The 24,219-nt window shown below is 41.5% G+C and overlaps 1 long non-coding RNA gene across 4 annotated transcripts in view; it reads right to left on the bottom strand.

The window, feature by feature from the left end:
- LOC127005831 (uncharacterized) overlaps nt 1-24,219 on the bottom strand; it is a 227,046-nt gene that overhangs the window by 186,330 nt on the left and 16,497 nt on the right. For all 4 annotated transcript variants that reach the window (XR_007758946.1, XR_007758943.1, XR_007758944.1 and 1 more), the window contains exon 5: nt 12,118-12,268. This is a non-coding gene — a long non-coding RNA (uncharacterized LOC127005831). The remainder of the gene's footprint in view (nt 1-12,117; nt 12,269-24,219) is intronic.

Raw genomic sequence — 24,219 nt, 5'->3', positions numbered from 1 at the left:
AAAGAGAACTGCACAAATATGAAGAGGAGAGGAAGACCAAATAAGAAAAAAAAAAGACAAAACCACAGGAAAGAATAGAAGTAAGAAACATACATATACAAACACAGAGGAAAGTGTTAGAAGAAAAAGAAGTATAGGTGAAGCAGGAAGGGATGAAAATGCAGTCACAAAAAAGAAGAATAAAAAAAAGAAAAGTAAAGGGAAAAAAAATAATGATAGGAAGAAAGAGAAATGGAAAGAAAAGCAGAAAATAATGAAAGGAAGAAAGAAGGAAGAAAAAGAAGGAAAGAAAGAAAAAAGAAAAGAAGGAAATAATGACATGGAGAAGGAAAGAACGAAAAGAAGGAAATAATGAAAAGAAGGAAAGAAAGAAGAGCAGAGAGTAGCAACGCAGCGAAGGAGACGAACAAAGGGAACGCATGCATGGGGCGTGAACGGACGGAGGCTGGCGCGGGTAAATTGGAGCCAGCGAATGGAAACTTTGCTCCGTCGCAGAGAAATTCAGTCAGCCAAGGGATCGTATTGTGTCCACGAATGGCGGGTGTAAGGAGCTGCCGGTCTGTCTGCCTATCTGTCTGTCTGTCTGTCTTTCTGTCTCTCGTTTTTTTTTTTTACAACAAAGGAGACAGCTGGCTCTCACCGGCTGGATGGATGGATGACTGACTGGCTGGCTGGGTGATGGTTGGTTGACCGTTTACGTGGCTTGGTTAGCTGTCTGTCTATCTGTCTGGCTTTACACCTGGTTTTATGAATGGCTGTTTGTCTGACTGGCTAGCTGAATGGTTGGCTAAGTCGGAAGGGGGGTTTAGGTGGCTTTCCGGAGTGGTTAGCTTGATGGCAGGGTTGGTTAAGTGACTGGCTGGCTGGCTTGCTGGGTTGACTGTGTGGCATGGAGGACTAAGGCTGAATGTGAAGATCGGGGTAGGAAGGAAAGCATGCGGCAATAAAGGTGGAAGAAGATGCTTGAAGAGGAGGAGAAGGCTGAAAAGGAAAGGGGAGGCAGTAGAGGAGGTTATGAAGTGGAAGGTGGAGGAGGAGTAGGGAGAAAAAAAATGTATAAAGTGGATGAAAGAGCGAAGTTGAGAGCCTGACAGGAACAGAGATGATGGAACGCGCTGAAAGTCGAGAGGCAGCGGCGAGGAGGAAGCTAGATCATGACGCTGAGGTGCATGAAAATGGAAGAAAATGATGGAGCGAGTCTTGTCGAAAAATAACCCGCTTGCCTTGCCTGTTTGTCAGTTTGCTTGTCCTCCTGCTTATGCTAGTCGGTGCGGCAGTCTGGAAAACGAGTGAGTGGCGGTGCAACTTACACGAGCGAGAAGTTATGAAACAGCACACGTCGGGGAAAACTTTGTAGACGTCACGGCAAAATTGTGAAAAATGACGCTCTTGTATTTTGTTTTTCTTATGTGTATGATGATAAAAGGGCCATGCAGAGAATACGTGAAAGCGAAAACAAGGAAAAGAGTTCAACATCATAGGCAGTGCAAGAATTACGAAAACGGATTGTTTGTACCTCAAAACAACGACAACGTATAAAACAATATGGGTAAATAAAAAGAGAAAGAAACATTCATGTACACCTTAAAAAAAAAAAAAAAAAGGAGGGAGGAGGCAACAAGCAGCAGACACAAGGGAGGTGAATTGCGCACTCGAAAATCCTGTTTGAGCGATAATGTCATTTGAAATTTGATGAAAAAACAATGTTAAGACTTGTAGCAATACGTGAGAGGAGTACATGAACGTGTTAGTATTTCTCTCTCTCTCTCTCTCTCTCTCTCTCTCTCTCTCACTTTGCAAGAGGCGTTTATTCACGTGTTGTTCAATGCTGGTGGGGAGGGAACCCGGAGCTCGCTTTTTCAATACTGCACTCCATACTACTCTCCATATATTTTGTTCTCTCAGTACTCCTAGCTGTTGTCGTATATGTGCGCCGATTTTACATGAGGAACGTAAAGGCCATGGGGAAACCATTGATGAAAGATACGTATATTTATCTTCAATTTGTGTGTTCTCATTCTCTTAAACTTACTCGTACATAAAAGTAAATGATGACCTGTTGAGGTAAGACACAACGGCGGTGCAGTGTCAGCGGTCACAACTACTCGATCTGAGCTGTAAACCTTTCTAGTTTATGTCACTTGTCGAGAAACAACGCAGCGGTTTAATGTAACCATGCCCCTTGGAAAGTCTGTGTCCTAATGTCCATTTTTAGTGATTTCGGCAGCGACTTCTCTATATTAATAAAGTCGAGTAAGAAAAGTCAGGCGTTGAAAACCTTGGCGGTCTTTCCTTTGCTGTTTATACTTATTTTGTATGCTGGTGGAGTTATATACTTGTCCCCGACGTGAGCCACTCCCTGCCAAAGGTTTTGTTTTCAACAGTCCGCAGGGCATCTCCCGGCCGTCTACGAAGCTCATATCAGTTAACCGTCCCACTGCTTTAAACATTCAGGCTCTCTTGAGATTGACGATGGCAATATGATACCCTCATCGCTTTAGTAGAGCAATATATGTGTTCAAATTAAGGGCAGCATAACATACTAACTTTTATACCGTGAAAACATGTAAAAATTGCTACCAAATATACTTCGAACAGGATATACGTATCAGTTAAACAAATGAGGAATACAAAATGTGAATAAAGTATGTGCACAAAATATGACAACAACAGAAGAAAAGAGAAATAAAGGGAACAGAAATACGAGTGGACTATGCGAGGGAAAATTTATAGAGGCGAGTGAACAACAACAACCAAGCGGGCGGAGTGTACTGAAACTTGCATCTCGGGAAGACTGATTGCCGGCACGACCCAATGCATACATGAAGGGCAAGAGAGGCTGTGTGGTGCCCCTGGATCATGCGCGTTGTCGTGTGTGTGTGCGTGCGTGTGTGTGTGTGTGTGTGTGTGTGTGTGTGTGTGTGTGTGTGTGTGTGTGTGTGTGTGTGTGTGTGTGTGTGTGTGTTTTATTACGTTTCAGGATGATCGCGACTTACAAATTTCACAATGACATCATAACGTAACCTCATTTCTTTCAGCTTTGTGTGCCTATGAAATACACCACATGCATCACCCTGGCAATTTAAATGTACCCAGCTGAATCCTCGCTTAATTAATCGCAGAACGCGGAAAAAGAACAGCGGGCAGGGTTCAAATAGTTCACTGGATCACATGTCCGTCGACTCTCACGCAGCGCTTCAAAGCCGCGCCTCCAAAATGACTTTACGGCTTCACATACACGCGAAGTATTTGTCAGTGTACGCTTGTCGGCGCACGGGTGTTTGAGCGAAATGTTGCCGCGCCCTGATGAAGCCAATACGGGAAGGGAGAGGGCGGATGAGAGGAGTGGTCGGGGAATATATTAAAACGAGGCCATGGGAGGGAAGAGAGAGAGAGAGAGAGAGAGAGAGAGAGAGAGAGAGAGAGAGAGAGAGAGAGAGAGAGAGAGAGAGAGAGAGAGAGAGGAAAAAATTTCCAACAGCTTTGAAATTGTTTGTGGCCCCCAACAATATCAAATTAAGATTTTTTCGTTTGGCTCCGTAAACCAGAAACTGTTACCAGAGGAAGGGTAAAATAAATCGTTAGCGGTGGAGAGCCCAACCAGAGGGTAAATAAAAGAGCAACAAACGAAAAGGAAAATAAATATAAACGAAAACAAAAATGGAAATATAAATTTTACTGAATTGGGGGACGAAAAGAAGTGAATATGAACAGACTACAATATTCAATACAGAAATAGTTTCCCGTGCCCGTCTATTTATTTTAAAAAATTCAACGCTCGAAACGAATGTTCACGACAATAAAATTAATGTGAAGGAGACGAGTTAATTCATCTATACTTTAAGGTCTGCTTCAACCGTTTACCGTTGTTGAGGTTTCAGGCCCCGCTCCACTGCTAGTGCAGCGCGCTGCGAGGGCCGTCAACAATAGACGCACCTAACATCACCAAATGTGGGTACAAACATGGCGGAGAGACTGTTTTTGTGCCGCGAGAGGCGATAGTGGGCCAAAGAGTAGCCTATAAGGATTTTTTGTTTTTATTTATTAATGATCCACGAGACACCTTAGAGTTAAATCAAAGTATGTGCTTATCTTTGTCATACACTCACTGGTGATATTTCTGTGGTGTCTGATTCACTTAACTGAGTGAAATTCTATTGAGCTAAACAGTCACAAAATCGTGTCCCTAATAAAAATGAAACAAGTAATTTAAGTTTTGCCATGAAATATACACAAGTAGATAAATATGAAAGCTCACGAATTCACAGTATATTACGTCACCTGCTTTGCGCAGTAAAGATATGCTTATTTAAGGTATCTGATACCCGCAAAATGGCGTGCGCTGCTGCCTCGGCCCACAGTTGTCGTATAAAATATATACATATTTTCATATTATTGTTCTGTTGTTTATTCAATGTTCTGTTCAAGAAAAAAAATACTCATAATTTTAGTTAGTTTTTGGTTATAAGAATTCGTTACGAAATACAATCCTGGATCGGCTATGGTGATGTTAGGGGCGCCTATTACAATGTTAGCCTCAATAACAATCCTCGATGCACTTATTCTCAAACGTCGTAGTGAGTAAGTGTCTTAATGGCTTGCATGAATAGTATCACAAATATCCATTGGTTCAGTTTTCATGTTTGATATTTTCGTTATAGTATCAATTAAATATCCAACGATTATTTCCAACTCACTGAACAATTATCACGCACAATTTATCTTCGAGCCATGATCGGCTATGTTACGAATTCTCTCAATTTCAGTCTGAAGAACTACACAACACTGGTCATTCGCTGAGTGGTTGATTTCAGGCTTCTTGTACCTCACACAATTTATGCATTTCTTCTCAGCCATGGTGCACTACTTTGATTTATGATCGCCAGCGTATTAATAACATTTTGAAGCTTCTCCATTGCTCTTAGCAGTACAGTTGGCCTCAAGAAGGCCGTATCTCTGACAATGGTAACATATAATTGCATGGTATCTGTCTCTCACTGTATATATTTCCCATTCTAATTATTTTAACTTGTTGTTATTCTTGTAAATCAGCTCTCTCCCAGTTGGGTCGCAGCTCAAAATGTAGTGCATCGTGCCGCCAGCTGCAGGCTTACTAAAAATCAGCTCAATTTCATTCTCAACACCCTGAACTGTGTGTAAGAACTCATTGCGGTCTAAGATGGTCTCTTTTATTTTTTCCTTGGTCTCCTCTTCATGCACATTGCATATGAGGATCTTTGGTTTCATCTTTCCAACACTCTTGATACTAATTTGCTCAACAGATAACAATGAGCAGCCTCATCTCTTGTGTTCTCGTTGTCAAAGTTCATGACAATATTACCTCCATTTGTGAATCTTGAATCAGTTATTTGAATGCCATTCAATGCCTGGGAGACTTCATCCTTCATATCTGTTGCCTTCTTCTCCTGGATAGAAGCTTTCAAAACTAAGAGATTCTTCTTCACTTTCCTGCCTCTCTTCGCCACCTCAGCCCAACTAGATTCAGCATGCTCAGCATGAATCGTGTCATGATCCCAGCTTCTCATGCACCTTCTCAGCCCTTGATTCAACCTCATCTTTAACCACAGATATTTCTTGCTTGAATTCATCCAAATTTTCCACAACGCTGGTAGTCAGAGACGCTTTATGGAGGCATGGGGGACATATCCAATTTATTTTGGGTATATTATCCTGCTTGATCCCAGTCAAATTAGCACATATCACATGACACCACCTAGGACACAAACAGCATCCAATCCACTTCTTGCCTGATAATTCCACACAAACATAGCACATATCCCGCAGTCCCTTGGCCCTGACAGCTAGGTCGACACTTTCTGTGTGGAGCTAGACGCAACATACATCCGCTCAGGACCAATAGATATGCAAGAAAGGTTATCATCTTATAATCTTAGTTATGTCCCCGAAGTAGGAACAGCACCAAGCGGGCATTTGCTAATACTTTACAGCCATTGGTCACCATTCCTGGCGGCGACTCTGATTTTAGTGCTGGTCTATAAGCAAAATCTATACCAAAATATAGCCGTTTATGTACACTTTAAAGTTCATAAAAACATATATCATTCAATGCCAGTCATGAAGTTAATTAAAAGCGTTACTGCTACAGAGGTCACAGCTCGAGGATAACGTCAAAAGCGTCAGTAACACAAACATGCTCGCAAAACATATTCCTACATCACGTGTGGGCCTCTGCCATTTCCTTCTTTTATTTGTATCATCAGTCTTTCATATATGGTATAAGAGAAAAGTTCAGGTAATTTTAATGATTTAGTAACTGAAAACTATAACTGATTTTAATTGTACGCCTTATATATACTAAAGAAAAGAATCGTTATCGACTGTTATCTATATACATTATTGCCTTCACTTGCAAGCGCAAAACAACGCACGCACGCACGCACGCACGCACGCACCCACACCCACACCCTCACCCACACCCACACACCGCGGGAATGGCCCTGAAAGCCTTGCAGGAGGAGTTAATAGATTAATTTGCACACGTACACAAACTCTCTGCCCTAAGGTGTTGGTTGAAACGGTTCCTAGCTGTCCGTTAAGCGGCTCAAATATAATGCTATAATAGTGTTAGCCGTCGCTGTAGCATACATGGTATTCATAGTCATCACATTTACGTATATCTAGACATTTAGCCTGTTTATCATTATATACTCTCTCTCTCTCTCTCTCTCTCTCTCTCTCTGTCTGTCTCTCTGTCTGTCTCTCTGTCTGTCTCTGTCTCTTTCTTTCTTTCTCTCTCTCTCTCTCTCTCTCTCTCTCTCTCTCTCTCTCTCTCTCTCTCTCTCTTTCCCCCCCCCCCACACCCCCACACCCTGGCACTAATTACCCACGCTACACACTGGGTCGCTTGGTCTATGGGAATTACTCAGCCGCAGGAGACCTTCCCCTTCCTCCCCCGCCCTGCACGCTAGACTAATGAGAAGCAGATTCGGGTTATGGTGTCACTCCCATTCCCAAGACGGGCCTCGTAGCACTCTCTCGGGTACGGGTAATATGTTTCATCTCACTTCCCTCGCCTCTGCACGGTTTCAAGGAGGTAAATCTGGCTGACTATATGTCCTTAGTTCAAGCATGTGGTGGAGGCTGCTATTTTTCTATCCCTCAAGTCATATGTTCGAGTTATTACTTATGTTATGCGTAATGTTGTGCTTAGCATGTTGAGGTGGATACTGTTTTAACTGTTGGCTTGAGTGTTTTTTACAGTTTTGTTATTTTTTACTTAATATGTGTAAATTTTCTGAAACTGATTCCTTAAAAAAAAAAATCATACAATTGCTAGACACTATAATTATTATATATCACATACCATATATACACCATGCACCACATTAATTAATATATCATGCCCTGTACTCACACACACACACACACACACACACACACATACACCCACACACCCACACAACGCATCCGAGTTTCCGAGCTGGAGAGGGGACAATTGAAGTGTTTTATTGCAGCTGTTTCATGTGTTAAAAGTGGATCGGTAACGGAACTCGGGCTGCAGCGTATTTCATTTATCTTCCCCATCAGTCAACAATTGATAGACTAAAAAAAAAAAAAAAAAAAAAAACGTTCATCCATTTGTCATTTGTACATTCCGAGAAGTTACTGATCTACGTATTTTACTGATATGGTTCCTCCTTTTTATATTTGAGAGTTTTTTCAGTTCTTTCCTTACGAGTCAGCAGACAGTGACTTTCGCAACACTCATCACTATCTATATCTTAAGGTCATTTTTCTATCCATTATGATTACTTTTAGTCTTTTCGCGGGAAAGAAAAGGTCATTTAGTCTTTGAATTACAGGCAAGAACCGTCGCATTATCATTTAGTTAAGAAATGTGGTGTTTCAATAAGGATGACTGCTCTTACAGGTAACCACAGGCATACGGATTATAATAAATCAACACGGGACATCAGATGGTTAAGTCCACATGAGCTTATGAGGAAAATAACGAACATTATTACAGTGCACCTCACGACACTTCTATTTCCACAACTTTCTTCAAGACAGCATAATTACTCCAGCTAACTCAGACAAACACTGCACTAATACCGGTGTTGCATACAAGCAAGGCAAAACAAGACACCATTAGAATTATATAAGAGGATGGAGCTATAGACATCTACAAAGAACGGTGCATATAACACGTCATCATGAAGTCCTTTCCTTTAAAATTCCACTCCGCACACACGCGCTCGAAAGGAAAAAAAGACACGTAAACATGACGCCACAAGAGATGAGAATAAAATATGGGAAGAGCAAGACTGCAATACAAAGGGACACATTCACCCTTGCCACCTTTTATAACGGGAATGTTTCTGAAGACACGCACTCTGCCTAATGAGTGACTAATGAGCAGCAGATTCCCGTTATGGTGTCACTCCCATTCACAAGACGTGCCTCGAAGCGCTCTCTCGGTGCGGGTAATATGTCTCATCTTCCTTCTCCCGCCTCCGCACGGTTTCAAGGAGGTATTCAGGCGTTTGACTGAGTAAATGGCCTTCGTTCAAGCATGTGGTAATGGCGGCACGTGTACAATGTTATTTCTCTATTTTTCATGCCACATGCTCGAGTATTTTTCATTTCCGTGCTAATGAAATTTAAGTTGATAACGTGTTGACTCTTGGTGTGCCTGTGTTTTCTGTTGAAGGTTGTCATTTTTTTTTTTACAACAAAGGAGATAGCTCAAAGGTACAAAAAAAAAAAATAATAAAAAAAAGCCCGCTACTCGCTGCTCCCAAAAAAGAATCAAAAGAGGTGGCCGAAAGAAAGGTCAATTTCGGGAGGAGAGGTGACCTGATACCCTCCTTTTGAAAGAGTTCAAGTCGTAGGCAGGAGGAAATACAGATGAAGGAAGATTGTTCCAGAGTTTACCAGCGTGAGGGATGAAAGAATGAAGATGCTGGTTAACTCTTGCATAAGAGGTTTGAACAGTATAGGGATGAGCATGAGTGGAAAGTCGTGTGCAACGGGGCCGCGGGAGGGGGGGAGGCATGCAGTTAGCAAGTTCAAAAGAGCAATCAGCGTGGAAATATCGATAAAAGATAGAAAGAGAGGCAACATCGCGGCGGAATTTAAAAGGTAGAAGACTATCAGTAGGAGGAGGAGAGCTGATGAGACGATGAGCCTTAGACTCCTCTCTGTCCAGAAGAGCTGTGTGAGTTGAGCCTCCCCACACGTGAGAGGCATACTCCATACGAGGGCGGACAAGGCAGCGACGAGTCAAATTTGTGCCATGATATAAACCCCCCAAAATAGATGATACATAATCTGATCACAAATGCTTTAATATATATTATGAATTGGTTTGTGTGAGGGGTGATTTTTTCTTATTTTTCTCGCTTGGAGGGACCGTAAAGAAACATGATCCTTGAAAATTCATACAATTGATTTACACTAAAATTGTTATATATCACACACTAAACGCCATGCACCAAGCACAGGATCAGTGCATCATGTGCTACACACGTGCGCGCACCCACACACACCCACACACAGATTCACCCACTCACACTAACACCCACACTCACACACCCACTCACACCCATAACCACACCTACACCCACCCACACCCACACTCACACCCATAACCACACCTACACCCACCCACACACACACACACCTACACCCACCCACACCCACACTCACACACCCACTCACACTAACCCACACCCACCCACACACATAGACCCCCCACACACATGTCATACGATTCAAACACGTACACACACAGTACGCATCCGAGTTGGAGAGGGAACATTCGAGGTGTTTTATTGCAGGTGTGTTATGTTTTAAAAGTGGATTGCCAACGATACTCGGGTTGAAACGCATTTAATTTTTCTTTCGGCTTAGTCAGCCTTTGATATAATGAAGAAAATAGTTTATCCATTCGAACAATCCGAGAAGGTACTGATCTACGTATTTTGCATATATATGATTATTTAAATCTGATATTTTTTTCCTTATAAGTCAGCAAACTGTGACTTCTTTAGCAACAGACAACAGTATCTATATCTTAAGGTCATTTTTCTATCAATTATAATTATCTTTAGTCTCCTAACGGGAACGAAAAGGACCTCTAATCTTTCAATTACCGGTATGGCAACGGCTACCAGCTAAGTTGTGTCTTAAAGAATTAGTTGAGAAATGTTGCGTTAAAGAAGGATGACTGCTATTACAGGTAACCACAGGCGTACAGACTATAATGATTTAACACTGGATATCAGGTTGTTAAGTCTACAAGAGCTCTTGCGGGAAATGAAGATCATGATTACAGTGCCCTTCACAAGGAATGTATTTCCGCAACGACTTTCTTCTGATTTTCTATGTAAATCTATGTTAATATGTTGTTAGTTTACTAGCTATTCTTTTGTGAAAGTTAAATAAAACTGAAGTGATACAAACACTGCACAACTATTAGTGTTGCATACAAGTTAAGCAGAACAGGTAACTCTTAGAATTATAAAATAAGAGGATAGAACTGTGCACAGCTACAAAGAACGATGTATATAGCCCGCTGTCATGAAGCTTTTCCTTTAAAATTCCACTCCGCCCACGCACGCTTGGAAGGAAAAGAAGATACGTAAACATGACGCCACAACTTGTGGAAACTTGCAGTGAGAAGTAAGTTTAGGAAATAGCAAGAATGTAATACAAAGGGACACATTCACTCCTTGCCACCTTTTTAACGGGAATGTTTCTGTAAACACGCACACTGCACAGGACACTAAATGAAATGCGTGACACAAACTTGCCGAAGCATATTATTTACAGAACTTTGTCAGGGTAAAACAAGGCAGCCAGCTTGCTTTAGACGTTAGCAATGCAGGGACATGTGCAAGCAGCGCCAGAGTCAAGAAACATTATTGGGTTATGATTTTCTAGCAACAGGCGCAACAAACATCACCAAATTGTGGGGTACAAACTTGGCGGAGGGACTGTTTTTGTGCCTCGAGTAGCGTTAGTGGGCTAACGAGTAGCCTATCCGGATTTTTTGTTTTTATTTATAAATGACCCACGAGACATCCTGAAGGTAAATAAAAGTATGTGGTTATCTTTCTATTCATTCATGCACACACTGGTAATATTTCTATGGTGTCTGACTCACTTAACTGAGTGAAATTCTATTGTGATAAACAGTCACAAATTCGTGCCACTAGTAAAATTGAAAGTAGTAATGTACGTTATGCCTCCATGAAATATATACAAATAGATAAATATGAAAGCTCACGAAGTCACAATAAGTGACATCACCTGCTTTGCGCAGTAAAGATATGCTTATTTAAGGTATCTGATACCCGCAAAATGACGTGCGCTGCTGCCTCGGCCCACAGTTGTCGTACAAAATATCAACGTATTTTCATATTATTGTTCTGCTGTTTATTCAATGTTCTGTTCAAGAAAAAGAATACCCATAATTTTAGTTAGTTTTTGGTTATAAGGATTATTTACGAAATACAATTATAGCATTACCGCCTATAAGTTAGGAAACGTACTGAATCCTGGATCGGCTATGGTGATGTTAGGGGCGCCTATTCGTAAAACACACATGTTCATACCCTTCAAGCGATTCCGTAGAATTTTACCCTGATTCAGTTTGACCTCTAGATCTCAATTAATCATGTATAATCTTTTTTTTATCCACTTCTACTTCTAAAGTATTCTTCTCGTTTGAATAGAAATACAAGCCTAAGCCCAAACCTTATTGCCTTTGAATTTACTAGGTAATAAAAATGAAACTCCTCCTCCCACAGTGCAAGGTTTCATAATTACAAACAAAATCTCCACATTTCATATTCCCACCCGCAAGTTAACAAAGCGGAGCTGCAATTATGACTGGCAATGACCCCGTAAATTTCAGGATGATTTTCTCCCAGAGTACAGTTCACTTAGTGAGAACAATGTGAATACTGCTGTTCGCGACACTAATTATGTCAGTGTTACACCGGGAAGGCACTTTCACTACACGCGGAAATTTTGAAATTGTACGACTAAAAGGAGGAGGAGGAGGAGGAGGAGGAGGAGGAGGTTGAGTCATATAGTCTTTCATGCGAGTTAAGATTTGAAAATACATACCTTGTAACATTTCGATATGTTCCACAAATTATCAGTATCTTCTTTCCAGCAGCGTGTAGGAGACTTTCCCTTAAAGACTCTTCCGTTGTGATTTGTTTTCCCTTCCATTCGTCAAAGTATTTTGAAAATTTCCTGACAATCTTGCTGACATCTGTTGAAAACGAAAAAAAAATCTTTAAACAAAAATAATTATTTGTGACAGGCTCAGAGCATGCAGATATTGTTTGAGGCTTAATTCTCATGAAGAGACAATGGCAGCACATACATACCAAGAATACAGAGTTACTTGCTAAAACAAAATGATAATCAATGTCACAAGCAATATTAGAGTAAAACAAAGAAAAATAAAGAAATGTAATATAAAAAAAGGTTCACGAAAACATATCCGTCGAATTCCACACAACAAACGGAGCTATCTCATTTCCACTACCGGCTTTTCAGGGTTTTCGACTTCTACCATTAATGACGTGAGGTATGACACGAAAGAGGTGTGTCATTCTTTTGTTTTATCCTCTGAGGTACGAGATTCACCTCCAGGACGATGAATCTAAAAGTCCCTCAACACAACCCCGCGCCAACAATAATCACGGATGCGTATTTACCAAGATGAGATTTCTTTTCCTGTTTTCTTGAAGCAGCTTGAGGCGCGGCGAGGCATTTCATCCTGCGTGAGGCATAAACATCCGCGCTCTCAGACGATTTCACGGAATGGGCGAGGCTTTGACTCCTAGAAGATGAGTTTTCAGACATCAAAGTGAAAATGTTTCCTCCGACCCTAGCTCATCTTTCTTCGCTTCTTTCTTTCTTTGTTTCCTTTCTTCCTTCCTTCCTTCCCTCCTTCCTTTCTTCCTTCCGTCCCTCCCTCCTTCCTTCCTTTCTTCCCCCCTTCCTTCCTTCTTTCTTTTTTCCTTTCCTTCTTTCTCTTTCTTCCTTTTCCTTCCATCCTTTCTCCTTTTTCTTTCAATGTCAAAAAAGATTCCACTGTCCCTAGCTCATCTTCCTTCCTCTCCTTTTTTATTCAGTAAAGGAATCAGCTCAGGCGGAAAAAAAAATAATGAGAAAAAAGCCCGCTAATTACTGCCCCTATAGAGAAGAGTTTAGAAGAGTGGCCAAAAGAGAGGTCAATTTCGGGAGGAGAGGCGTCTCGATACTCTCCGCTTGAAAGAGTCCAAATCGTAGGCACGAGGAAATACAAACGAAGGAAGATTGATCCCGAGTTTGCCAGTGTAAGGGATGAAATAATGAAGATGCTGGTTAACTCTTGCTTTCTTTGCTTCCTTCCTTCCTTTTTTCCTTTCCTTCCTTCTCTCTCACTTTCTTTTTGGACACAACTATACGAAAATATCAAAATTGTACTCCTGCCACCATACAAACGTTTATTTAATCAATTTTCAAGCACTATCCTTTTCAAAGTCTTAACTCCTACTTTTTTTATTCTTTTCTTTCACAAATCCAGTCAGTTAGGTACGTTACCAAGCCAAAATAAGGGTCTTGATCGTCCTTGTATGGAAAACCCCCCCATTTGCACGAGTTCGTCCACTCCTGTATGGAGAGCGTTATGTTAAATTGGGAGGAGTTATGAATCCAACTAACTTCTATTGGAGTCTCTCTCTCTCTCTCTCTCTCTCTCTCTCTCTCTCTCTCTCTCTCTCTCTCTCTCTCTCTCTCTCTCTCTCTCTCTCTCTCTCTCTCTCTCTCTCTCTCTCTCTCTCTCTCTCTCTGTGTGTGTGTGGGGGGGGGTGAAATTAAAAATAGTAATAACTCTTTTTATATCATTATTATTGTTATTGATATTGTTATTGTTATTACTGTTATTACTGTTATTATTATTATTATTATTATTATTATTATTATTATTATTATTATTATTATTATTATTATTACTATTATTATCATTATTGTTACTGCTGTTTTAACTATTATTATTATTTTTAGACATCAGTATTTCTTTTTGATATTATTTAATAATCCAATTTGACTAGACAGCCGATACGCTAAAAAAATACATGCTACAATTAACGGGGAAAATAAGTTACAAAAAAAGTTCAAAATGAATTGCGTTGGCGGCTTGTGGGTCTGGGCATCAGTGGAATGGTGGGTTTGACGGGTAGTGGGGTGGACGCGCGGCAGAGTGCAGTGGGTTGGTGCCAAGTCGGTGAGGAAGGTCTCAGATGCAGGCGAAACGCTAACTCCAGGTTATCCCGGAGTCAGCCCGTGGCTCAAGTGACAGGTAATAGCAGGATGGATGTGGACAAGTGTCGTAAGGTCATTCACGTGTGTGTGTGTGTGTGTGTGTGTGTGTGTGTGTGTGTGTGTGTGTGTGTGTGTGTGTGTGTGTGTGCGCGCGCGCGCGCTGGGGGGCGGGGGGGGGGGGTCGTGAGAAGGAAACTAATAGGGAAGAATATAGTGAGGAGGAGTAAATGTGTAAAAAAGGGGAGGAAGAGGAAAATCAGTATAAGGGAAAGGGGAGGGGAGGGGGGAAGGGATAATAAAGAGGACGAGAAGAGAGAGGAGGAAAAAAAATGAATTCGTGGAAGAACAGGCAAGTGTCTCTACTGGCTTGTAACGAAGTTGCCTGCTTAAGTGAATTAATCAGTTTATTGGCCACGTTAGTGGCCTACGGAACATATTAAAGCATTTGCTTTATGAGAATACCGGGCCATTCAATTCACCCATCATGCAATAAAGAAGCTGGTTAATGATATTTAAATAAAGGGTTGATCAATTCCGCATTAACTACTGCTGCAGGAAGATTGTTCCAGTGGTGGATGTTTCGGTTTGAAAATAAAAAAAAATCTACTGCCGGTGTCTGTGCTGCATCCATTTGCTAAACTGACTGACAGATACTACTATGTAGCTCTCGGGTTATTTTGGAGATAAAAGAAAATCGTAGATATCGACGTTACTCAACTTGTTTAGGTATTTGAAGACTGTATCAAATTCCCTTGTAGTGGTTCTATTTTTTACGCTTGAGTTATTCATACAGCTGAACCCTCAATGATAATGATAGTATTATTCTCGTTGCGCATTGCTGCACTCACAAATAACTCTATTTTTTTCATATAATCAAGGAACCAGAACTGGACAGCGTATTCCAGGTGAGGTCTTGCCAACGTGTTATACAAAGATGACATAATTTTCAGCACCTTTCATAGTATGTTTTTCTTTTCTTAACAGGCTGGCTTGTAGTGCTTTGCTTGTTTCAAATCATTGCTGATGGCTACCCCAAAATCCGATTTCTCATGAGAGACCTGCAGATTTGCATATCTCTCAGCTACCCGACCACTCAATCTTTCAACACATGCCTTGCCGCCCTCAACACTTTACAAATCCGTTCCCTTTCTCCGTTCACTTCACAAATCAGATCAGAATATTCTCCTCTTCCTCCTCCTGCTCTTCCTCCTCCTCCTCGTCGTCCTCCTCGTCGTCCTCCTCCTCCTCCTCCTCTTCCTCCTCCTCTTCCTCTCCCTCCTCCTTCTCCTTCCCCTCCTCCTTTTCCTCTTCCTCCTCCTTCTCCTCCTCCTCCTCCTCCTTCTCCTCCTCCTCCTCTCCTCCTCCTCCTCCTCCTCTTCCTCCTCCTCCGCGATTACTCAATTTTCACGCCGCTAACTTGATTGACACGGGATATGTAGGCCAAGGGAAAAGAAAATGAAGAGTATAAAGAATAGAGAGTCTGAAAAGACAGGGAAGAGGAGGAAGGAAGAAGATGCGAGAGAAAAGAGGGTAAAGGAAATGAAGTTTAGAAGGGAAATAAGGAAAGGAAAGGTGGGAAAGAGGGATGGAAGGAGAGAGGGAAATGGGAAATGAGGAAAGGATGGAGGATACAAAATAAGGTGGAAAAAAGGAAAAAAGATTGGAATTTGGATAACGAAAAATGAACGACTAAGAGGAAAAGGAGGAGAACGTTGAGATATGATAAAAAATGAATAACACGGAAAAGTATAGTTATGCAAAGGATCTATTTGTTCACAGGCTATTATATCCAATCACTAATACATTTCGATAACGCATTATAGTTCACAATATTCAATAAAGTGATCTTCGCCTCAAATACAATGCAAAAAAGAAGTGTTCCCTGCCAGCTACCACCAGGGGGCAGGCTCTCTGACCTATGCGCGGCGGAGATTACGAGGTGCAAACAAACACACATCATAGCAAGAGCGTTAGGAGATAAGCCACAGCAGAGATATGACTTCCATACGCTCGAAACCTCGTCTCTCAAGATAGTCTCCTCCGTAAATATCTTTTTTTCATTAAGCAAAGAGCAGCGCATCTCTTCCTTCTTTTATTCCTTTCTTCCTTCCTGCCGCTCTTCCTTCCTTCTTTCCTTCCCCTCTTTTGCGAATTTTCTCTCCCTCCCTTCGTCTACCATTCTTTCTTTCTTTATTCTCTCTCTCTCTCTCTCTCTCTCTCTCTCTCTCTCTCTCTCTCTCTCTCTCTCTCTCTCTCTCTCTCTCTCTCTCTCTCTCTCTCTCATCGGATTATATCGGAAAGGGGCCGACCCCCATGAGGGAGCCAGAAAACCAAGCCCTAATGGTGTTGGCTGGACCACCTCCCAAGCCACTCCTGTACCAACTGAAACCTCTAATTATTTAGGTAGGACCACTTACAAACCACATTGATTCCCTTTGCAGGCACACTTGGTCTGTTTTCAAAGCAAAAGCGTTTTTTATATGGCTGCCTCAAGTGATTCAGTCAGTTTTTATTCTTTATTCATCATTATTCAGTCAGTTTTTATTGTTTTAAATATTTGACGTTTGGTCTCATCCCATGGTATATTTATTTCACCAAGTTTCAATAAGTTTCGTACTCCCACCTAACTGACAAACCACATAACCTAAAACGCACAGAAAACAATAATAACCTCCACTCCGTTGGCGGATAAAATAAATGTACCGACCCCACATATTTTCCATCCACCTGCTCCCGGGGGCGCTACAAGGGAGGCAAAGTAATCACTGTGACTAAGTACTGACATGCATTTTACTGCGACCGTTTGAAGTGTTGATGGAACGTGCAATCATTCTCGTGGGTCACTCAGGGGAGGGGGGATGTTTGATGGAAATAGAATTGAGCTTCGCGTCTCGCCCCGCGCTAGGCAGTACGTACTGAACCACGGTGGGAATGGTTATAAATGTGTCATCTGAGGTATATGACATGTTGATCGGATGAACCATTTAAGTCTTCCCTAAATTCGTCTGTGTTCCTCACTCTTCGCATTGGTAATACGCTGGATTTTGAGAGGCATCTTTGAATCTCATGCTTTTTTAATTTACTTAGAGATCTATAATGTTTTAAAAACATATTTCAGATTTTCTTTTATTCTTTTATGTTTTATTTCGTATACTTTATTATTTCTTGCAAAAAATTGCACTCGGGTTGATTACATTTCCTTGATCAGATCACTCTTTTGTCTACGACGTATACTTTTTGAACGACTTTTTTTCCGAGTTAATTTCTTTGCATCTCACCGGATCAATAAATGTTGCCTGCTGACACACGCCAGCTTTATCTGGGCAATCTTGTCGTCAATTTCCCTTAAATTTCCGCAAAATACGCTTGATTAGTACTTATTAGAACGAGCGTTTTCCCGTGAGAATCAAGGGAAAGGGAGCGCGTTGACGCGTGTCTGAGGTTAATAACGGAGAAAGAGGTGACGAAGGAATTATATTCTTGCTGACACGAAAAAAATATTAAATGGGGAACACAAACGTATTTTTCGGCCGATTAAAACTGCAGCTTGTTGTTGTCTGGGGTGTGAGGAATGAGGACGGAGTGAGCTACGAGGCCGGGGCCAACGATGGAGTATGTATACAGCGTTGTTAGGGACACGAGCATCATTGCTATGTCATTACTGACCAGGATTCTCGGAGGATTGATATGCCAAGCGGTGCAGCACCAGTGAGGCGCCTGCAGTATAAATGTAAGAAGTAACTAGCGTAAATGAATAAGTGCTCAATGTGCAGGAATTTACATTATACAGTAATAGGCGCTACATTTCGTCGGATTTTGTCTGAAAGTAAATAATCCCACAAAACTGATATTATCTTTTGGTTAAGAATCCGTTTCATTCAATCGCGCGAAAAAATCAAAACGAGACTCCTATGGAATATGATATAACATAATTATACTCATATATTTATAAAATTTAGATCTGAAAACTTCGAGTTATGGAATATTGTACTCCGTTTACAAAAAAAAAAGACTATTTAAAATAAACATTACTGTATCTACCTCCGAAAAATAGCAACATAAAAAAATGAATAGCTGCCACGTACTTATCGAGAAAATGTGATTTGCTAAGCATTAGTCGCTCAGTGCAATATGAATGGAGATCTTAAAAGATGACACTTTTGTATTTCGTTATAACTCGATGAAGCCCATACAGCGAGCCTTAATTAGCATGGGCAGCTTATCAGATTCTATAGTCCAATGGGCCTGAGTGGTCTTGCGCCTCCCTAGGTGAATTATTGGACGGGACAAATCCTCTGTCCGTCAGTATGTGTGTGTGTGTGTGTGTTAGTGTTAGTGTGTGTGTGTGTGTGTGTGTGTGTGTGTGTGTGTGTGTGTGTGTGTGTGTGTGTGTGTGTGTGTGTGTGTGTGTGTGTGTGTGTGCTTATTGATTAGTTAGGCCTCGTTCACACTGTGCCGACTCTGGACCACAACAACCCAGCGACTTTTAGACTCCCTTCAAACTGTGCCGACTCATCATCCGGCGATCATTTCTAGACCTCTTTCCGACCATGTGCGACTCTTTCAAATCAAAATTTCACACTCAAGACCTCGTGTACCCTGAGTCCCTGGGTTGTCGTGGCCAAGAGTCGGCACAGCGTGAACGGGGCCTTAGAAGCGGGCCGGCAAGGAACGGCAGACATCAGAGGAAAATTAGCACAAAGAATGAAGCTCAAATATGAAACGTGAGAGAAATGGCGCATTAAAGCTGGGAAGTCGAAGCGGCAGAAAAAAAAATATCAGAAGCAAAGAAAAGGTAGGAGTGAAAGAAGTAATGAAAACGGATAACCCGACACGAATATGAACGAGGGAGGAGTAAAGGAAAAGGGGGGGAAAAACAGAAAAAAATTAACGAAAAAGCAGTGAAAGAGGTGGGACTGGTGGAGCAAGATAACAGGATATCGGAGAAAATTATGAAAGTGGCAAATAAATTACAAAAAAAAGAAAAACACAATTTCCGACCGCGCGGACAGAATACTCAAAGGGAACAGAAAGTGGGAAAAAATAGGAAAGAAAAGCGAAAACTGGAGGAGAAAGGTACTGGATAACTTGACGCATGTGGCGAATAAATCTAAAAAAGAATTCAACTATTTCCGAATCGTGAATATGGAAAATTATACCTAAGAGGGCAATAAAGATATTCCCCGGGGGAGAGAGAGAGAGAGAGAGAGAGAGACCTCCTTATAACAATATTTATGCAACCTTTCAGTATCCTGCTGCGTCCTTCTCTCTCTCTCTCTCTCTCTCTCTCTCTCTCTCTCTCTCTCTCTCTCTCTCTCTCTCTCTCTCTCTCTCTCTCTCTCTGTCACACACATCCTCCCACACGAACCTACAGATATATATTAATGATTCCACCGGATATTATCAGTCACAGTGTCGCTGGGTAATCTGGTTACCGTAGAATTTTAGTGATTTATATAACTACACATTTTTTTTTACATATATCCAACAATCCAGTATTTCCCCTAGATACTTTGTCAGACTTTTTTCGTTGCTTTGATACAACTTCCACGAATAGCAAATCAAATCTTAGGCGACTCCTGGCGAGTGTTTACGTGAGGGGGAAGACTTGTGTACGTGAAGGGCAAGTGTGTAGGTGAGGGACAAGTGTGTACCTGAGGGGCAAGTGTGTACGTGAGGGGCAAGTGTGTACGTGAGGGGCAAGTGTGTACGTGAGGGGCAAGTGTGTACGTGAGGGGCAAGTGTGTACGTGAGGGGCAAGTGTGTACGTGAGGGGCAAGTGTGTACGTGAGGGGCAAGAAGTGTGTACGTGAGGGGCAAGAAGTGTGTACGTGAGGGGCAAGAAGTGTGTACGTGAGGGGCAAGAAGTGTGTACGTGAGGGGCAAGTGTGTACGTGTGGGGCAAGTGTGTACGTAAGGGGCAAGTGTGTACGTAAGGGGCAAGTGTGTACGTGAGGGGCAAGAAGTGTGTACGTGGGGGGCAAGTGTGTGCGTGAGGGACAAGTGTGTACGTGCGGGGCAAGTGTGTACGTAAGGGGCAAGTGTGTACGTGAGGGGCAAGTGTGTACGTGAGGGGCAAGTGTGTACGTGAGGGGCAAGTGTGTACGTGAGGGGCAAGTGTGTACGTGAGGGGCAAGTGTGTACGTGAGGGGCAAGTGTGTACGTGAGGGGCAAGTGTGTACGTGAGGGGCAAGTGTGTACGTGAGGGGCAAGTGTGTACGTGAGGGGCAAGTGTGTACGTGAGGGGCAAGTGTGTACGTGAGGGGCAAGTGTGTACGTGAGGGAGTATTGTGGTGATGACGAAGGAACTTCTGTTGCAACGCTGATAAGGACAACGATAATTAAGCGTGTGATTATGTTAGTTATGAAACACTGTTAATAGTGTGTGTGTGTGTGTGTGTGTGTGTGTGTGTGTGTGTGTGTGTGTGTGTGTGTGTGTGTGTGTGTGTGTGTGTGTGTGTGTGTGTGTGTGTGTTCTCGGTGAAGCTTGTATGTCTCCTTCAACACAAATTGAAGTAGTAAAAAGTAAAACTAGACCTAGAATGTTTAGATAAATAATGACCAAAAGGAGGCAAACAAATAAAGTGATACAAATGGTAAACACACACACACACACACACACACACACACACACACACACACACACACACACACACACTTGTTAATTAACCCCGCCACCACTGATATACCCGTCATTGTCGACAGAGGCAGGCTATCTTGCCCCCAAACCCCTGCGCCCCGGCCCGCCACAGATAACACCGCCAGATCCACCAGCCATCACTTCCCTACATGCCAATACAAGCAATTCACTGAGTCGCTAAATTTGGCCATGCGGGGAATACATTTGCATGGTCCATTGAAGCTCTGGGCCCTGGTAATATGATGGTTTTACACAGGCAAAATACATGACAGGCCTCGTCCACTGTTTGCTTCCCTGAAGGCTGCGTACAAAGGTCGAATGCTCCCCAGTATTGTTGATTTCTTGTAATCCGTATTTTTTTTAAGGCTTCTCCGATGTAAGAATAATGTAAGGTCAGAAAAAAATATGTACCTTTGTAGAATTCTTGACAACTCAGCAAAACAATACAGATGATGCAATTCCAGAGGCATTTTAAGTAAAGCTCAACATTTTGATTTAATTAGGGATTGTAAAAATGAAGTTAAGATTTTTCCACCTTCAAATTACTATGAAAACAACGAAAAAAAAAATGTATGAACAACTGTATTCACTCCAGTTGTGCAAAATAGAAATAAAATAATACGAATATTTTAAGCTCTTTACCACGTGAAATTAATGAGTATAGTAAAAAAGTAATACATTTTCATGCTGCAAAATTAAAGTGCTAGAAATTACATACCAGCCCATCAAATAAAAAAAAAAAAATAGTTGTGAATAAGGTACAGTCAAAAATTATACATTCGCTACTGAGCATACGAAACATCAATTAAGAAGAAATTTAAGCGTATGGTCCTTCGTAAACGTATCAGGATCCCATTACGACTATTTCCTTCTCATATACTTCTTATTTTCATTCCTTTTTTTTCTTCTCTTCTTCCTCTATCTTTTCTTCCTTTTTCTCATTTTTCTTCTTCCTCTTGTGAACATTAACCGGATTTTCATGGTTGATTTTCCGTTCAAGGCGCAGAGGTCGTGTAAAACTATCACCAGAACACCGATGCCAGATTATCGTACTCAGAGCCTCGTATATACCGGTTCCTGAGCCATAGCTATTGTCAAAAAACACACCAATAATTAACCATTTTAACGATAACTATATATAAGGGTAGTTATTGGGGTCGAGGAGGCAGTTTTTGGGTCGGAAATCGGCAGACATATATAGGAGGCTGAGTACGATAATCTGGCAAGGTTGGGAAACCTAAAACAGTCAGGTAAAATCACAGCAATTTCTACGAGAGGCTTTTTAAACAGGGGAGCGAGGCGCCGATACGGTTAACATTACAGGCTTATATGCTACTAAAAGAGATGAACCAAGAAAAAGATGCCATGGGGTGAAAGGGAACATAATACAGTAGTACGATGTGTGTGTGTGTGTGTGTGTGTGTGTGTGTGTGTGTGTTCTCGGTGGAGCTTGTATGTCTCCTTCAACACAAATTGAAGTAGTAAAAAGTAAAACTAGACCTAGAATGTTTAGATAAATAATGACCAAAAGGAGGCAAACAAATAAAGTGATACAAATGGTAAACACACACACACACACACACACACACACACACACACACACACACACACACACACACACACTTGTTAATTAACCCCGCCACCACTGATATACCCGTCATTGTCGACAGAGGCAGGCTATCTTGCCCCCAAACCCCTGCGCCCCGGCCCGCCACAGATAACACCGCCAGATCCACCAGCCATCACTTCCCTACATGCCAATACAAGCAATTCACTGAGTCGCTAAATTTGGCCATGCGGGGAATACATTTGCATGGTCCATTGAAGCTCTGGGCCCTGGTAATATGATGGTTTTATACAGGCAAAATACATGACAGGCCTCGTCCACTGTTTGCTTCCCTGAAGGCTGCGTACAAAGGTCGAATGCTCCCCAGTATTGTTGATTTCTTGTAATCCGTATTTTTTTTAAGGCTTCTCCGATGTAAGAATAATGTAAGGTCAGAAAAAAATATGTACCTTTGTAGAATTCTTGACAACTCAACAAAACAATACAGATGATGCAGTTCCAGAGGCATTTTAAGTAAAGCGCAACATTTTGATTTAATTAGGGATTGTAAAAATGAAGTTAGGATTTTTCCACCTTCAAATTACTATGAAAACAACAACAAAAAAAAAAATGTATGAACAACTGTATTAACTCCAGTTGTGCAAAATAAAAATAAAATAATACGAATATTTTAAGCTCTTTACCATGTGAAATTAATGAGTATAGTAAAAAAGTAATACATTTTCATACTGCAAAATTAAAGTGCTAGAAATTACATACCAGCCCATCAAATAAAAAATAAAAAAATAGTTGTGAATAAGGTACAGTCAAAAATTATACATTCGCTACTGAGCATACGAAACATCAATTAAGAAGAAATTTAAGCGTATGGACCTTCGTAAACGTATCAGGATCCCATTACGACTATTTCCCAAAGCCACACCTCCTCCTTCTCATATACTTCTTATTTTCATTCCTTTTTTTTTCTTCTCTTCTTCCTCTATCTTTTCTTCCTTTTTCTCATTTTTCTTCTTCCTCTTGTGAACATTAACCGGATTTTCATGGTTGATTTTCCGTTCAAGGTGCAGAGGTTGTGTAAAACTATCACCAAAACACCGATGCCAGATTATCGTACTCAGAGCCTCGTATATACCGGTTCCTGAGCCATAGCTATTGTCAAAAAACACACCAATAATTAACCATTTTAACGATAACTATATATAAAGGTAGTTATTTAGGTCGAGGAGGCAGTTTTTGGGTCGGAAATCGGCAGACATATATAGGAGGCTGAGTACGATAATCTGGCAAGGTTGCACCAGAACCACAAAACAGTCAGGTAAAATCACAGCAATTTCTACGAGAGGCTTTTTAAACAGGGGAGCGAGGCGCCGATACGGTTAACATTACAGGCTTATATGCTACTAAAAGAGATGAACCAAGAAAAAGATGCCATGGGGTGAAAGGGAACATGATACAGTAGTACGATTCAAGCTAGTACAAAACCCACCGGCGTGTTACCTGGTGTGAAAGGAAACATAATAGAGTAGTACGATTCAAGCTGGTACAACCTCCGCCCGCGTGTTACATGGTTTGAGCGTAGCAATACCACAGACAGACAACAGTTAGGATCATCGATGGAAATGAAATCGTATAAAACCTTCCACACAATATGATGTCCTGCATTATCTACTGTATGAAGCACCGATTAGTTTATTGTCATTTT

This window comes from Eriocheir sinensis, chromosome 3 (assembly GCF_024679095.1).
Source record: "Eriocheir sinensis breed Jianghai 21 chromosome 3, ASM2467909v1, whole genome shotgun sequence".
Taxonomy (NCBI): Eukaryota; Metazoa; Arthropoda; class Malacostraca; order Decapoda; family Varunidae; genus Eriocheir; species Eriocheir sinensis.
The sequence above is the reverse complement of the archived record's forward strand: the minus strand, read 5'-3'. Positions and strand labels throughout refer to the sequence as shown.